This window comes from Taudactylus pleione, unplaced genomic scaffold (genome assembly GCF_031769625.1).
Source record: "Taudactylus pleione unplaced genomic scaffold, aTauple2 ptg001416l, whole genome shotgun sequence".
In the NCBI taxonomy this organism is placed as follows: Eukaryota; Metazoa; Chordata; class Amphibia; order Anura; family Myobatrachidae; genus Taudactylus; species Taudactylus pleione.
The window spans coordinates 105,231-124,089 of NW_028285815.1; the positions used below are offsets into that span (position 1 = coordinate 105,231).

At 47.2% G+C, this 18,859-nt stretch overlaps 1 protein-coding gene across 2 annotated transcripts in view; it reads left to right on the forward strand.

The window, feature by feature from the left end:
* The window catches only part of PREB (prolactin regulatory element binding), a 61,612-nt gene that overhangs the window by 34,522 nt on the left and 8,231 nt on the right, over positions 1-18,859 (forward strand). The gene's annotated exons all lie outside the window — the stretch shown is intronic.

The window sequence follows — 18,859 nt, forward strand, 5'->3', positions numbered from 1 at the left end:
ATGTTTAGGTCTAAACAATCTTTGTAGTCAATGTTAAAAACATTGGTACTTCAGTTGCAATGTTTTCTTTTGATATCCTATGTCTTGTGCACATACTCCAAGCAGCTATCCTCCCCATCCCCATAATTGGGTCTGTGTGCTCCCCTTCCCCACCCACAGCAATGTGATAGCAGCAGCTCTCCTGCTCCCTCCCCCGCTCCAATGGCTCTGTGTGCCTCCTCCCCTACCCAAAAACACAGTAACAGCCTCTCTACACTCCACTTCCCCTCCCCCCGCCACCAACCCTCGGTCTTAGCTTGCTCACAAGTATATCATTTTCCTGCTTGCTGAACAACTAGTTCCAGCAGAAATATAGCAACAGTTTTTTTTCAGCATATGAAATATAGAGCCATATTTCCAAGCGCTATTTTCTATGTCATTTATCTAAAATGTGATTTTATGGCTCCAGTATATTGGATCTGAATCTGGTTTTGGAATTTTTTCCTTGGTGTTTTGTGTTTTGTGTTTCGGTTTTGGATCTGGATTTTTTATTAAAATATCAAAAAAACAGCTAAAATCAGATACAATGGGCCTGTTTTTGTTCCTACAGTATTATTAACCTCAATAACATTTATTTGCAGTCATTTCCAATCAATTTTGACCACCTCACAATATTCTTTTTATCATCTAGTGAAGGCCAAAAGGTTGCATCCAGCTAGCTGGCTGACTAAGCTAAGTGACACAGTGGGCGGCACTAACATGTGGCAGTTCAGCTTCCAATTTCCAACATGGATACAGTATGTTATACAGTGTGGGTTGGATACACCAATAGTGCACTTACTGTGACAGCAGTGTTGGCATAGCAGGGTTGCTGACGGTGTCCTCAGTACATGGAATGGCAGTGCTGTGGTGCTGGCGGTGTCCTCAGTACATGGAATGGCAGTGCTGCGGTGCTGGCGGTGTCCTCAGTACATGGAATGGCAGTGCTGCGGTGCTGGCGGTGTCCTCAGTACATGGAATGGCAGTGCTGCGGTGCTGGCGGTGTCCTCAGTACATGGAATGGCAGTGCTGCGGTGCTGGCGGTGTCCTCAGTACATGGAATGGCAGTGCTGCGGTGCTGGCGGTGTCCTCAGTACATGGAATGGCAGTGCTGCGGTGCTGGCGGTGTCCTCAGTACATGGAATGGCGGTGCTGTGGTGCTGAAGGTGTCCTCAGTACATGGAATGGCAGTGCTGTGGTGCTGGCGGTGTCTTCAGTACATGGAATGGCAGTGCTGCGGTGCTGGCGGTGTCCTCAGTATATGGAATGGCAGTGCTGTGGTGCTGGCGGTGTCCTCAGTATATGGAATGGCAGTGCTGTGGTGCTGGCAGTGTCCTCAGTGAAGGGTACCGCAGTGTCGGCAGTGCGGGGGTGCCAGTGGTGTCTTTAGTGCAGGTTTGCTGGCTGTGTCAGCAGTGCGGGGGTGCCAGTGGTGTCTTTAGTGCAGGTTTGCTGGCTGTGTCAGCAGTGCGGGGGTGCCAGTGGTGTCTTTAGTGCAGGTTTGCTGGCTGTGTCGGCAGTGCGAGGGGTTGCTAACTGTGTCCTCATCATTTTATCACCATCATCGGTGTCCCAATCATTTTAAAATACTACGTCCTCATTTATTGACGAGTTTTATCACCAAAACGAGTGATACTCACTGTGTATGATAAATGTTGCTCCAGCCAATCAGCTCCCAACTGTCACTGTGTATGATAAATGTTGCTCCAGCCAATCAGCTCCCAACTGTCACTGTGTATGATAAATGTTGCTCCAGCCAATCAGCTCCCAACTGTCACTGTGTATGATATATGGTGCTCCAGCCAATCAGCTCCCAACTGTCACTGTGTATGATATATGGTGCTCCAGCCAATCACCTCCCAACTGTCACTGTGTATGATAAATGTTGCTCCAGCCAATCAGCTCCCAACTGTCACTGTGTATGATAAACATTGCTCCAGCCAATCAGCTCCCAACTGTCACTGTGTATGATAAATGGTGCTCCAGCCAATCAGCTCCCAACTGTCATTGTGTATGATAAATGGTGCTCCAGCCAATCAGCTCCCAACTGTCATTGTGTATGATAAATGTTGCTCCAGGCAATCAGCTCCCATCTGTCACTGTGTATGATAAACATTGCTCCAGCCAATCAGCTCCCAACTGTCATTGTGTATGATAAATGTTGCTCCAGCCAATCAGCTCCCATCTGTCACTGTGTATGATAAACATTGCTCCAGCCAATCAGCTCCCAACTGTCACTGTGTATGATAATGGTGCTCCAGCCAATCAGCTCCCAACTGTCACTGTGTATGATAAATAGTGCTCCAGCCAATCAGCTCCCAACTGTCACTGTGTATGATATATGGTGCTCCAGCCAATCACCTCCCAACTGTCACTGTGTATGATAAATGTTGCTCCAGCCAATCAGCTCCCAACTGTCACTGTGTATGATAAACATTGCTCCAGCCAATCAGCTCCCAACTGTCACTGTGTATGATAAATGGTGCTCCAGCCAATCAGCTCCCAACTGTCATTGTGTATGATAAATGGTGCTCCAGCCAATCAGCTCCCAACTGTCATTGTGTATGATAAATGTTGCTCCAGCCAATCAGCTCCCATCTGTCACTGTGTATGATAAACATTGCTCCAGCCAATCAGCTCCCAACTGTCATTGTGTATGATAAATGTTGCTCCAGCCAATCAGCTCCCATCTGTCACTGTGTATGATAAACATTGCTCCAGCCAATCAGCTCCCAACTGTCACTGTGTATGATAATGGTGCTCCAGCCAATCAGCTCCCAACTGTCACTGTGTATGATAAATAGTGCTCCAGCCAATCAGCTCCCAACTGTCACTGTGTATGATAAATGGTGCTCCAGCCAATCAGCTCCCAACTGTCACTGTGTATGATAAATGGTGCTCCAGCCAATCAGCTCCCAACTGTCACTGTGTATGATAAATGGTGCTCCAGCCAATCAGCTCCCAACTGTCACTGTGTATGATATATGGTGCTCCAGCCAATCAGCTCCCAACTGTCACTGTGTATGATAAATGGTGCTCCAGCCAATCAGCTCCCAACTGTCACTGTGTATGATAATGGTGCTCCAGCCAATCAGCTCCCAACTGTCACTGTGTATGATAAATGTTGCTCCAGCCAATCAGCTCCCAACTGTCACTGTGTATGATAAATGTTGCTCCAGCCAATCAGCTCCCAACTGTCACTGTGTATGATATATGGTGCTCCAGCCAATCAGCTCCCAACTGTCACTGTGTATGATATATGGTGCTCCAGCCAATCACCTCCCAACTGTCACTGTGTATGATAAATGGTGCTCCAGCCAATCAGCTCCCAACTGTCACTGTGTATGATAATGGTGCTCCAGCCAATCAGCTCCCAACTGTCACTGTGTATGATAAATGGTGCTCCAGCCAATCAGCTCCCATCTGTCACTGTGTATGATAAATGGTGCTCCAGCCAATCAGCTCCCAACTGTCACTGTGTATGATAAATGGTGCTCCAGCCAATCAGCTCCCAACTGTCACTGTGTATGATATATGGTGCTCCAGCCAATCACCTCCCAACTGTCACTGTGTATGATAAATGTTGCTCCAGCCAATCAGCTCCCAACTGTCACTGTGTATGATAAACATTGCTCCAGCCAATCAGCTCCCAACTGTCACTGTGTATGATAAATGGTGCTCCAGCCAATCAGCTCCCAACTGTCATTGTGTATGATAAATGGTGCTCCAGCCAATCAGCTCCCAACTGTCATTGTGTATGATAAATGTTGCTCCAGCCAATCAGCTCCCATCTGTCACTGTGTATGATAAACATTGCTCCAGCCAATCAGCTCCCAACTGTCATTGTGTATGATAAATGTTGCTCCAGCCAATCAGCTCCCATCTGTCACTGTGTATGATAAACATTGCTCCAGCCAATCAGCTCCCAACTGTCACTGTGTATGATAATGGTGCTCCAGCCAATCAGCTCCCAACTGTCACTGTGTATGATAAATAGTGCTCCAGCCAATCAGCTCCCAACTGTCACTGTGTATGATAAATGGTGCTCCAGCCAATCAGCTCCCAACTGTCACTGTGTATGATAAATGGTGCTCCAGCCAATCAGCTCCCAACTGTCACTGTGTATGATAAATGGTGCTCCAGCCAATCAGCTCCCAACTGTCACTGTGTATGATATATGGTGCTCCAGCCAATCAGCTCCCAACTGTCACTGTGTATGATAAATGGTGCTCCAGCCAATCAGCTCCCAACTGTCACTGTGTATGATAATGGTGCTCCAGCCAATCAGCTCCCAACTGTCACTGTGTATGATAAATGTTGCTCCAGCCAATCAGCTCCCAACTGTCACTGTGTATGATATATGGTGCTCCAGCCAATCACCTCCCAACTGTCACTGTGTATGATAAATGGTGCTCCAGCCAATCAGCTCCCAACTGTCACTGTGTATGATAATGGTGCTCCAGCCAATCAGCTCCCAACTGTCACTGTGTATGATAAATGGTGCTCCAGCCAATCAGCTCCCATCTGTCACTGTGTATGATAAATGGTGCTCCACATCGTAGATTTTTCAGGGATAAAGTATCGGGCGCGCGCCCGCTTTATCCTCGTATTCAATATAAAATCTACGAAACGGGACCTGGCGAAGTGGGATTTGCGATAAAGTACGACATTTTCCTGGAAAAAATTGTAGGACCCCCCTAAAGTTGTAAAAACATGGGGGATCACTATGGGTACCCCCGTTTTAGCCTTTGATTGAAAGTCGGGGATTTAAATAGCCGCAGCAGGTGTTTTTTTTTCCGACATTGAAGAAGTGATGCAGAAGAGCACTTAGGTTATTTTTTTCGTTTTTTAAGTGTTCCCATACAAGAATACACCTGCCGCTAATAATCTATTCTAGAATACACCTGCCGCTAATAATCTACTCTAGAATACACCTGCCGCTAATAATCTATTCTAGAATACACCTGCCGCTAATAATCTATTCTAGAATGCACCTGCCGCTATAATTCTAGAATACACCTGCCGCTAATAATCTACTCTAGAATACACCTGCCGCTAATATCCTATTCTAGAATACACCTGCCGCTAATAATCTATTCTAGAAAACACCTGCCGCTAATAATCTATTCTAGAATACACCTGCCGCTAATAATCTATTCTATAATACACCTGCCGCTATAATCTATTCTAGAATACACCTGCCGCTATAATCTATTCTAGAATACACCTGCCGCTATAATCTATTCTAGAAAACACCTGCCGCTATAATCTATTCTAGAATACACCTGCCGCTATAATCTATTCTATAATACACCTGCCGCTAATAATCTATTCTAGAATACACCTGCCGCTATAATCTATTCTAGAATACACCTGCCGCTATAATCTATTCTAGAAAACACCTGCCGCTAATAATCTATTCTAGAAAACACCTGCCGCTAATAATCTATTCTAGAAAACACCTGCCGCTATAATCTATTCTAGAATACACCTGCCGCTTATAATCTATTCTAGAATACACCTGCCGCTATAATCTATTCTAGAATACACCTGCCGCTATAATCTATTCTAGAAAACACCTGCTGCTATAATCTATTCTAGAAAACACCTGCCGCTATAATCTATTCTAGAATACACCTGCCGCTATAATCTATTCTAGAAAACACCTGCTGCTATAATCTATTCTAGAATACACCTGCCGCTAATATCCTATTCTAGAATACACCTGCCGCTATAATCTATTCTAGAATACACCTGCCGCTAATATCCTATTCTAGAATACACCTGCCGCTAATAATCTATTCTAGAATACACCTGCCGCTAATAATCTATTCTAGAATACACCTGCCGCTAATAATCTATTCTAGAATACACCTGCCGCTATAAATCTATTCTATAATACACCTGCCGCTAATATCCTATTCTAGAATACACCTGCCGCTAATAATCTATTCTAGAATACACCTGCCGCTAATAATCTATTCTAGAATACACCTGCCGCTAATATCCTATTCTAGAATACACCTGCGGCTAATAATCTATTCTAGAATACACCTGCCGCTAATAATCTATTCTAGAAAACACCTGCCGCTAATAATCTATTCTATAATACACCTGCCGCTAATATCCTATTCTAGAATACACCTGCCGCTAATAATCTATTCTAGAATACACCTGCCGCTAATAATCTATTCTAGAATACACCTGCCGCTATAAATCTATTCTATAATACACCTGCCGCTAATATCCTATTCTAGAATACACCTGCCGCTAATAATCTATTCTAGAATACACCTGCCGCTAATAATCTATTCTAGAATACACCTGCCGCTAATATCCTATTCTAGAATACACCTGCGGCTAATAATCTATTCTAGAATGCACCTGCCGCTATAATTCTATTCTAGAATACACCTGCCGCTATAAATCTATTCTAGAATACACCTGCCGCATACTTGCAGAATAGCCCTGAACCTATTTCCCTATTTATAAACCCTTTTTTTTTTTTCCCCTTTTTTTTTTTTTTTTTTTCACCCCAATTTTTACATTTATTTTCTGGGGTGTCCCTATTTTTTTTTTTTTTTTTTGACACAGTTCTTTTTAAAATGTCATTCCCAGGGGTGCAGGCTATTTTTTTTTTAAGCCTGCACCCCTAAACCCCATTTCTGCACTTTTTTCGCCTCCTATTCAGTGGTGAAAAGTTATCCCCGTTTTTTTTCAAAGACTTTTCGAACCTGCGATAAGTCTTTGAAATTGAATACAGTGTAAAACTAAAACCTGCGATAATGACGTCATAGGTGTGATATTAACGCAAAAACTGAGTTTTCGCTCCATATTGAATTCCCCTAATAGTGTACACGGTGTTCACAGCCTCTAGATGAAATATGATGATATTCTAAAAAGTGTTATTGTTATTATATTATTGAATTATATAAATTTATTTTTGGAGCAAAAAAAAAAAATGTTTACACTGGGATTCAAACCCCAATTGCCAAGTGTGATGTGCAGTGACTCTACCACTACGCCACAATACCGCTGGATGGGAAGTACAGAATCAGTCTCTTCAGGAACTGACAGTTTTTGGTGCTAGTACAGTGTTTCAGCGGCTAGTACAGTGATTTAGATGCAAATGCATATTGCACCTTAACATAAACACTCCTCAAAACTCCTTGTTGCCCTCTATTAAAATCCAAAGGAGACCACTACTGTATCTTTGCTACATAGGTTGAACACTATTAAGTGCTACATTACATGATACACTGGCCACCCAGTGGTGAAAGTATGAATTGCACCTTTGCTGCACCACAGACATCACGGCACAACAGCATATGAGAATTGATGTCATGCCAAATTGAGAGACAATTTACATAAAGGTGTATGTGGACACATCTGTAAGTGTGGGACGGTCTTCCTTCTCCTCTTCCTCGCTCCTACCTTGGGTTTGCTAACTTAACTGGTCTGGCTGGGGGGGGGAGGAGCCGGGGCTGCCGGGAGAAGAAGTTTAACTATATGGTACCCGGACTCCGCCTGCTCACCCTATACCCATGGTCAAAGCTGTGTTTCCTTTTGAGTTTGAAGAAAAGGACATAACCAGGTAAGATAAGTCCTCTTATATCAGCAGTAATCTCTGTGTGATCTGTATGTACTCTCTGTATAGCAGCAGTAATCTATCTCTGTGATCTGTATCTGAGAGTACAACAGTATCTTGGTAGTGCACTGTTAGTAATGCTCTGTGTATCGGTAGTACACGGTCAGTAATGCTCGGTGTATCGATAGTTTCCCTCTCATGTCAGTAATACTCTGTGTATCGATAGTACACTGTCAGTAATGCTCTGTGTATCGGTAGTACACTGCCAGTGATACTCTGTATATCGGTAGTGCACTGTCAGTGATACTCTGTATATCGGTAGTGCACTGTCAGTGATACTCTGTATATCGGTAGTGCACTGTCAGTGATACTCTGTATATCGGTAGTGCACTGTCAGTGATACTCTGTATATCGGTAGTGCACTGTCAGTGATACTCTGTATATCGGTAGTGCACTGTCAGTGATACTCTGTATATCGGTAGTGCACTGTCAGTGATACTCTGTATATCGGTAGTGCACTGTCAGTGATACTCTGTATATCGGTAGTACACTGTCAGTAATACTCTGTATAGAATGTAAGCTCTTGCGAGCAGGGCCCTGTACCCTCTTGTACTTCTCCCTACTTTAGTTTCATCTACTTCTTACTCCCCACTAGGGCACCTAAGACTTGGTGCTTATGCTCTGTTGCTTATCTGGGTGTTATGGTCGCTAATGTAGCAATATATATTATCCTGGTCCTGTAGTGTATTGTTCTGTAAGTCGCTTGTCTACAACTTGTTTATGTACTTTGTAAGGCGCTGCGGAACATTTGTGGCACCATATAAATAAATTATAGTAATAATAATATAGGTAGTGCACTGTGAGTAATACTCTGATTATCGGTAGTACACTGTCAGTAATGCTCTGTGTATCGGTAGTACACTGTCAGTAATACTCTGTGTATCGGTAGTGCAATATAAGTTATACTCTGTGTATCGGTAGTGCACTGTCAGTAATGCTCTGTGTATCGGTAGTGCAGTGTCACCAATACTTGTGTATTGGTAGTACACTGTCAGTAATGCTATCTGTATCGGTAGTGCAGTGTCAGTAATACTTGTGTATTGGTAGTACACTGTCAGTAATACTTGTGTATTGGTAGTACACTGTCAGTAATGCTATCTGTATCGGTAGTGCAGTGTCAGTAATACTTGTGTATCGGTAGTGCAGTGTCAGTAATACTTGTGTATTGGTAGTACACTGTCAGTAATGCTATCTGTATCGGTAGTGCAGTGTCTGTAATACTTGTGTATTGGTAGTACACTGTCAGTAATACTTGTGTATTGGTAGTACACTGTTAGTAATGCTATCTGTATCGGTAGTGCAGTGTCAGTAATACTTGTGTATTGGTAGTACACTGTCAGTAATGCTATCTGTATCGGTAGTGCAGTGTCAGTAATACTTGTGTATTGGTAGTACACTGTCAGTGATACTCTGTATATCGGTAGCCTGGGGATTTCATGGTTTCTATGGACATTCAGGATGCATACGTGCATTTGCCTAATGCTCCAACCCACGGTTTGCTGTTCTGCAGCAACATTACCAGTTTCAGGTGCTGCCTTTGGTCTATCAACGGCCCCTCGGTTCTTAAACAAAATGATGGCAGTTATGGCAGCCCACCTCAGACGTCAGGAAGTCAGAATCCTGCCATACCTAGACAACCTCTTAATTTTAGCACAGTCACCGGTTGTGTTACAACGCCATCTCCAGCTGACTGTGGACTGCCTGCAAACACACAGCTGGCTCGTCAATTGGAAAAAAGTTATTCCTCTCTCCAAATGGTACATCTGGGGGATTCCTGGATTCTCGAATACATAATGTCACTGCAATTGGGTGTGCGCAATTTGCTTCACAGTCGGAGGGTATCCATTCACTAGGCGATGCAGGTCCTGGGGTCCATGGTATCCACATTCGATATGGTGGAATACGCCCAGTTCCACTCCAGGCCCCTTAAACAAATGATTCTCTCCCGGTGGAACAGGCAGTATCATCTGCTCCGGTTCCAAACGCTCCTCCTCTCTCCGGAGGTTCGGCTTTCCCTCTCATGGTGGCTGCAGATGTCCCATCTGGACAAGGGTCGCACCTTCTGGATTCCAAAGTGGGAGCTTCTCACTACAGATGCCAGCCTTCGCGGATGGGGAGCTGTATCCGGTGATCATACCTTACAGAGACGATGGACAACCCAGGAAAGTAGCCTGCCTAAAACATTCTGGAGCTTCGAGCAGTGTATAGAGCACTCACTCGGGCGCAAGACCTTTTCCAGGACAGGCCAATCCAAATCCAGTCCAACAACGCAACTGCGGTAGCCTACCTCATCAGGGAGGCACACATGCTGGAAGTAGCAAACATCCTGGGCCGAATGTCATCTCCCGGCAATGTCGGCAGTGTTCATCCCCGGAGTCCTCAACTGGGAAGCGGACTTCATAAGCTGTCAGGATCCACCCAGATGTCTTTCAACTCCTGGTGGATAGATGGAGCCTATTAGAAACAGTGTGCCTCACGTCACAACCACAAGGTCCCCAGGTATGGGGCCAGGACACCTTCGAGGACACTCTGGCAGTAAGTTGGGACTTCAATCTCTCATACCTATTTCTACTTCAGGGTCCATAGGGTATCCACAGGATACCTTGGGGTATAGGTGATGACGTCAGGCATCGGGCACCATAGAGTTAAGTTTTCAGTCCTCCCAGGATGCACTAGGGTCCCCCTCCTATACCCCGCCCCTGAGCCAAGGCATCTGTTTAGTTTGGTGCCCGCCCGGAGTCGGATGCACCTGTTGGAGTGGGGGCTAGAAGAGCCCCTGAAGTTTTCTTCAAGCAGCTGTGGCTGCACATCTGGAAGTACAGCATGGACAGTCAGTCCTGACGTCCATGCTGTCTTCCCTCCACCCCCGCCGGTACCAGAACGCCGGTACCGATCCGGGGATGCTGGTGAGCATCTGGGGTCACAGCGGTGACCCCAGATGTTCGGGACCATGGCCGGAATCAAGGGGGACAGCAAGGTAAGCAGCGGGGTCCCGCGGTGGGTCCACGCTGTTACATGGTCCAGAGTCCCCAGGCAGGGGGCTCCCTGGGGACTGGCGGCAGCGTGGAGCCAGGTTCTAACCTGCTCTTCCACTACCCCCCTGGGACAGCAGGACCGCGGCAGAGCGGTAGCACTGCGGCGTCCCAGGGGTTAATGCAGGCCAGGGGAGCGCGCCTTCCCTGTCTCACAGCCGGCGCCTCCCCCGCTGCACACAGCCTCTCTGCACACGCTGACTGTGTCAGCGCTCCTCCCCCAGGCTGGCCTCCTCTCTGCTCCTCTGTGGACATCTTTGGAAAGCATGGTGAGCGCTGCTGGACGCTGAAGATAGGTGGCATCGCGGTCTGGGTCCCCCGGCATACCTCTCCTCCGTTGGTTACAGGTCTGTGTATGCAGCGCTGTGTCCTACCAGGCTCTAAGTCTGTGTAGTTGAGGATCAGCGCGGATAGTGCAGGGATTAATTTCTTTGCATTGTATGTGACCTATGCTAGCGTCTGCTGCCTGTACTTTCTTTTTCTATCTGTCAGCATTTATCTGTCCCTGTTCTTTCTGCTAAGCCCTTGCGGTGCGGTGCTTGCAGGGTGGTCTCACACTATACTAACGAGTATCAGTGAGAGGGGTCACATACCTACCATTATGTCTGAAAGTGACTTTCCTCTCCAGCTTTTATGTACTGCATGCAAGGTACCTATAGCGGAGGGGGACGGCAGTGCGGAGGGACTATGTCGACGGTGTTATGCATTGATGCGGCCGATTATGGTCACGACTCCGGTACAGGAGCCGCCCTGGGCTTGTTTTGCCAAAGCGCTTACAACCCTAGTGGGCCAGTTAGCTCCGCAGCCTGCCTTCCCTCAGATGGGATTGTCCCAGCAGTCAGTGGTGTTGTCACCCATGCAGGGTTTCCCAAGACAATTGATGGTACCCCACAGTCTACCTATTTCCCCTTCTCAGGTCTCTCATGAGCCTGCGTGGGTTAATTCGTTAACTAGCTCTGTACAGCAGTTGTCAGAGGTGTTGCAAGGGGAGTCTGTGATGCGGCCTCACAAGCGGCCGGTGACGTCTCTGTCTGCTCCTTATGAGGATGACGACGGGACATCCGATGATGGGGAGATTCTGGATCTTTCTGACCAGGAAACTTCCCGCCCTAAAGAGTCGGACGCTAAGTCTAAGGTGTATATACCTGGCCTTATTCGTGCAGTCCGTACTGCTTTAGTTATTGAGGATTGAGGAGCCTCCGGTATCAAAGTCCAAATACGCCTTTTTCAAAGATGTTATAGGAGATACCACAGTGTTTCCAATTTCGGGGCAATTAGTTGACCACCTAGAGGAAGCGTGGAAACAGCCAGGCAAACGATATCAGCCTCAAAGACGGTTAGCAGTGGCGTATCCGTTTGCGGACAATTATTTTGCAAAGTGGGAATCCCCTCCTCAGGTGGATTCTCATGTGACACGCCTTTTCCGTAGTGCCACATTACCATGCCATCCATGTCCTCCCTTAAGGATGCTACGGACCGGAAGGTGGAGATCTGCCTGAAGTCCATCTATTCCCTTGCGGGGGGGGGCTGCGCGGCCGGCTATGGCCATTTGCTGGGTTGCCCGAGCTATGGAGCGCTGGGCTGATACGTTGGAGACGTCCCTCGATCCCGACTGTTCGGCTGAGCAGACGGAGTTGATCGGCAATCTCCGGGATTCGGCCACTTATATCAACGAAGCGGCCTTTGATGTTAGTACCCTGGCATCTCGAATTTCTTCGTCAGCTGTGGCTGCTCGTCGCACCTTGTGGTTGCGATCCTGGAAGGCGGACGCTGATTCCAAAAAGGGTTTGGAGGCGTTGCCCTTTAACGGAGAAGTTCTCTTCGGTCCGGACCTGGACAAAATTGTAGCCACGTTGGCGGCAGCTAAATCGGCATGTCTTCCGTCGGCTGCTGTTCCTTCTCGTTCAGGTACTCCGTCCTTTCGGTCTTATAGGGCCCAGGGTAGGCCTAAGACACAGTCCTTTCCCCGACGGGCTGGCCCCAAGAAATCGGCCAAGCCCCGGAAGCAGGCCTGGAGTACCAGACGTCCGGTCCCTAAGCCAGATGACAAGCCTGCGGCCTGACGGTCCGGGCCTCCCTTTGGGGGATCCCAAAGTGGGAGGCCGCCTGCTGCAGTTTGCCAGGTGTTGGTCGGTCACCACGACAGACACTTGGGTTCTCGAGGTGGTCTCACACGGGTATGCCCTCTCCTTCCGGCACAGACCTCCGGCTCGATTCTTCACCACGGGTCTACCATCAGACCGGAACAAAGCAGTGGAACTGCGGAAAGTCTTGCACACTATGCTCCAGGCTGGAGTTATAGTGCCTGTTCCATTCTCCCAGAAGGGCCAGGGTTTCTATTCCAATCTCTTTTTGGTGCAGAAACCCAATGGGTCGTTTCGTCCGATTCTCAACCTCAAAGCTCAAACCTCAAATCTTTGCGGGTGGCGAAGTTTCGGATGGAGACACTACGGTCCATCATTCTGGCGCTGGAACCTGAGGACTACATGGTGTCATTGGACATACAGGACGCTTACCTGCATGTCCCTATTCTTTTGCGCCATCAGTGGTTCCTCAGGTTTGCAATCTGCAGCGAACACTTTCAGTTCCGGGCGTTACCCTTTGGCCTGGCGACAGCACCACGTGTTTTCACCAAGGTGATGGCGGTCATGGCGGCTTCCCTGCGGCTGCAGGGGGTCCGCATGTTGCCGTACTTGGACGACCTTCTATTAGTGGCAGGATCTCCGGAGCTCCTTCTGCGCCACTTGGACCTGACCATTGCGCTACTGCAACGGCACGGCTGGTTAATAAACTGGCAGAAGTCCACCCTGGTCCCGTCTCAGCGGATTCCGCACCTCGGAGCCTTATTGGACTCGGGACAGCAAAGGATCTTTGTGACGGGGGAAAAGATCTCTGCCTTGCAGTCGAGGGTGCGCAGTTGTCTGCAGAGCCGCCGGGTGCCTCTACACTCGGCGATGAGGTTACTGGGCTCCATGGTGTCGGTATTCGACATGGTGGAATATGCCCAGTTTTACTCCAGACCTCTGCAGCACCTGATCCTGTCCAAGTGGAATGGATTGCCTCAGTCTCTAAAATCCCAGACGATAGTGCTCACTCCGGATGTTCGCCTGTCCCTTGCCTGGTGGTTGCAGACGACCCATCTCAACAAGGGTCGTCCGTTCTGGGTGGCGAATTGGGTCCTGTTGACGACGGACGCCAGTCTTCGGGGCTGGGGAACAGTTTCGGGTCCACACTTGTTCCAGGGCAGGTGGACTCCGGCAGAAGCAGAGCTTCCCATAAACATCTTGAAACTCCGAGCGGTGTTCAATGCTCTCCAGCAGGCACGTCGGGTTCTCCAGGGTCACCCAATGCAGGTCCAGTCGGACAACGCTACCACCGTGGCCTACATAAACCGACAAGGAGGAACCCGAAGTCGGGCGGCTCTCGTAGAGGTGTCTCGGATCCTGGGATGGGCGGAGCGCAATCTTCCGGCCATATCAGCTGTCTTCATCCCGGGAGTGCTAAACTGGGAGGCGGACTTTCTCAGTCGCCAGGACGTTCATCCGGGAGAATGGTCCCTGCACCCGCACGTTTTTCAACTGCTGGTGGACAGGTGGGGTCTTCCAGAGATCGACCTCATGGCGTCCCGACACAACAACAAGTTGCCGGTTTACGGGTCTCGCACAAGAGACGAAGAGGCGTCTCTGGTGGATGCTCTGTCCGTCCGGTGGACGTTCCGGTTTGCTTATCTCTTTCCGCCGGTTTCCCTTCTTCCACGGGTAATCCGGAAATTTAAACAAGAAGGAGGGACGCTCCTGTTGATAGCTCCCACATGGCCCAGACGGCACTGGTTCTCAGACCTTCAGGGTCTGTCCGTGGACAGTCCTCTGCAGTTGCTGCTACGTCCGGACCTTCTGTCACAGGGTCCTTGTCTTCACCCGGACCTGACTTGGCTGTCTTTGACAGCGTGGCTGTTGAGACGGCCATGTTAAGGTCCAGGGGGTTTTCCAGCTCTGTAGTGCGTACCATGCTCAGAGCTCGGAAACCGTCTCCCACGAGAATATACCATCGCGTGTGGCATACGTTCTTCCAGTGGTGTCGGCCGAGAGATTATGCACCGCGGGAGTTTCGTCTGTCTCGGGCTCTCGCCTTCCTGCAAGCGGGACTAAACCATGGGCTTCGCCTTGCTTCTTTGAAGGTGCAGGTTTCGGCCCTGCTACAATCCCGGATGTGCGCAGTTTTATGCAAGGTGTTCTACGCATTCAGCCACCCTTTGTTCCACCTGTGGCACCTTGGGATTTGGATGTGGTCCTGAGGGCTCTCCAGGGACCGCCGTTTGAACCACTGGGCTCAGTGGATCTTAAATGGCTAACAGCTAAGACTGTTTTCCTTCTGACCATAGCTTCGGCCAGACGTGTTTCTGATTTAGGGGCTCTCTCTTGTAGACCCCCTTTCTTGATTTTTCATGGGAACAGGGCAGTGCTGCGCACTCGTCCTGAATTTCTTCCCAAAGTTGTTTCCCAGTTTCATGTTAACGAGGAAATCCTTGTTCCGGCCTTTAACTCACCTGACCTTTCTGTGGGTGAGGCCTCTTTGGATGTTGTGCGGGCCTTAAGGACTTATGTTGACCGCACTTCTTCGTTTAGGAAGTCTGACGCCTTGTTTGTCCTCTATGGCTTCCGTAAAAAGGGTTGGCCTGCTTCAAAGCAAACTTTGGCAGCCTGGATCCGTATGGCAATTTCTGAAGCTTATCTTCATGAATGCCTGCCGGTTCCTCCTTCTGTGAAGGCTCATTCCACTAGGTCTGTGGGGCCTTCGTGGGCAGCTCAACGTGGTGCCTCTGCAGTCCAGATCTGCAAGGCTGCTTTGTGGTCCTCTGTCCATACCTTCATGAGGTATTACAGGTTTGACACCTTCGCCTCTCAGGATGCTTCCTTCGGGCGGCGGATTCTCCTTTCAGCACAGGAGCGTCCCCGCCCTTAAAGGATACTGCTTTGGGACATCCACAAGGTATCCTGTGGATACCCTATGGACCCTGAAGTAGAAAATATGAGATATGGTAAGAACTTACCTTTGTTATCTCTATTTCTACGAAGTCCATAGGGTTCCACAGTACTCCCGCCCTGTCAAACCTGTGCTGCAGATGGGCTTTACTCTGGTCACCGGTTTTTCCATCTCCCTCTGGTGAGAATGTGATTCTTGTGTGTGTCCAGATCTTGTTTTCTCTCTCTTCCTTGTCCTCCGGCCTATGGCTTGGTAACTAACTGAGATGCCTTTGCTCGGGGGCGGGGTATAGGAGGGGGACCCTAGTGCATCCTGGGAGGACTGAAAACTTAACTCTATGGTGCCCGATGCCTGACGTCATCACCTATACCCCAAGGTATCCTGTGGAACCCTATGGACTTCGTAGAAATAGAGATATCAAAGGTAAGTTCTTACCATATCTCATATTTTTATCCAATCTCCCTCCTCCCGAGGGTTCTCCGAAAGTTCAAACAAGAAGGTGGCACTTTGTGTATTGGTAGTGCACTGTCAGTAATGCTCTGTGTATCAGTAGTGCAATATACAGTCAGGTGCATAAATATTGGGGACATTGACAGAATTTTCATATTTTGGCCTCTATTCACCACCACAATGGCTTTGAAATGAAACAAACAAGGTGGGCTGTGCCTGCAGACTTTCAGATTTAATTTACATCCAAATCAGGTGAACGGTGTAGGAATTACAACGCTTTCTATATGTGCCTCCCACTTTTTAAGGGGTCAAAAGTAATGGTACAAACTAAACAATCCTAAATCTAACTTTCACTTTTTAATACTTTGTTGCAAATCCTTTGCAGGCACTTACAGCCTGAAGTCTGGAACGCATAGACATCACCAGACGCTGGGTTTCATCCCTGGTGATGCTCTGCCAGGCCTCTACTGCAAATGTCTTCAGTTCCTGCTTGTTCTTGGGGCATTTTCCCTTCAGTTTTGTCTTCATCAAGTGAAATCCATGCTCAATCGGATTCAGGTCAGGGGATTGACTTGGCCATTGCATAACATTCCACTTTTTAGCCTTAAAAAACTCTTTGGTTGCTTTTGCAGTATGCTTCTGGTCATTGTCCATCTGCACTGTGAAGCGCTGTCCAATGAGTTCTGAAGCTCTATGCTCTATGTATCAGAAGTGCAATATAAGTTATACTCTGTGTATCGGTAGTACACTGTCAGTAATGCTCTTTATATCAGTAGTGCAATATAAGTTATACTCTGTGTATTGATGGTACACTGGGCCTGATTCAGAGACGGTCGCTATTTGCAGTCGTTCGTTCAACAATAAGGGGGTGGCTATTCAAATGAACCGTTTGCTCTTTGCGGTCTGTTGACGCCTCTATGTCTGAACGAGCGAACAAAACTTGCGGTTGTAATTTTGAAAAAGCCGCCCCCTGCCCGCTCGCACCATACGTCATGTCCGCTATTTATTAGATTAATCGAGTACATCGAACAGGGTATGAACTGCTCGCTATTCTTGTGGCTGGTGTTAGCTACCACAAATTTGCGAGCAGTTCTGGCTATAAAATAACCCAGTGACGTGGTCAATGACGCTCCAGTATTAATTATGCACACCCTTAAAACGCCCGTTTTGACCTTTAAGCACGCCCGCGTTCTGATATCCACTCCCCGTTTTCAAGCACCTTCCCCCGTTACCACCCACATACGCCTCATTCTGTCACTCATATTAGCAGGCATTCGCTATTTAGCGAACAAACGATTTTCGGCCGCACTGACGGGTTCGCGCATGCGTATAGCGATCCGTACGCATGCGCAGTTGGGCAAACATCGCTCGGAGCGAACGAGCGGCCGCTTACGAGCGGCTCTGAATCAGGCCCACTGTCAGTAATGCTCTGTGTATCAGTAGTGCAATATAAGTTATACTCTATGTATTTATAGTGCATTGTCAGTAATGTTCTGTGTATCGGTAGTGCAATATAAGTTATACTCTGTGTATTGGTAGTACACTGTCAGTAATGCTCTGTGTATTTGTAGTGCACTGTCAGTAATGTTCTTTATGTTGCTAGTATTCTGTTAGTAATGCTCTATATATCAGTAGTGCAATATAAGTTATACTCTGTGTATCGGTAGTACACTGTTAGTAATACTCTGTGTATCGGTAGTACACTGTTAGTAATGCTCTTTATGTTGCTAGTACACTGTTAGTAATGCTCTGTGTATCGGTAGTGGAGTGTCATTAATGCTCTTTATATCTGTAGTACACTGTTAGTAATACTCTGTGTATCAGTAGTGCAATATAAGTTATACTGTGTGTATCGGTAGTACAGTTAGTAATGCTCTGTGTATACTCTGTGTATCAGTAGTACACTGTTAGTAATGCTCTGTGTATTGGTAGTACACTGTTAGTAATGCTCTGTGTATTGGTAGTACACTGTTAGTAATGCTCTGTGTATTGGTAGTACACTGTTAGTAATGCTCTGTGTATTGGTAGTACACTGTTAGTAATGCTCTGTGTATGGGTAGTACACTGTTAGTAATGCTCTGTGTATGGGTAGTACACTGTTAGTAATACTCTTTATATCAGTAGTGCAATATAAGTTATACTCTGTGTATTTGTAGTGCACTGTCAGTAATGCTCTGTATATTGGTAGTACACTGTTAGTATTGCTCTTTAGTATACTGTCAGTAATGCTCTGTGTATTTGTAGTGCACTGTCAGTAATGTTCTTTATGTTGCTAGTATTCAGTTAGTAATGCTCTTTATATCAGTAGTGCAATATAAGTTATACTGTGTGTATCAGTAGTGCAATATAAGTTATACTCTGTGTATTGGTAGTGTACTGTCAGTAAATCTCTGTGTATTGGTAGTGTAATATAAGTAATACTTTGTATATCGGTAGTACACTGTCAGTAATGCTCTGTGTATCAGTAGTGCAAAATAAGTTATGCTCTGTGTATCGGTAGTACACTGTTAGTAATGCACTGTGTATCGGTAGTACACTGTTAGTATTGCTCTGTGTATCGGTAGTGCACTGTTCGTAATGCTCTGTGTATCGGTTGTGCACTGTTAGTAATGCTCTGTGTATCGGTAGTGGAGTGTCATTAATGCTCTTTATATCTGTAGTACACTGTTAGTAATGCTCTGTGTATCTATAGTGCACTGTTAGTAATGCTCTGTGTATCGGTAGTGGA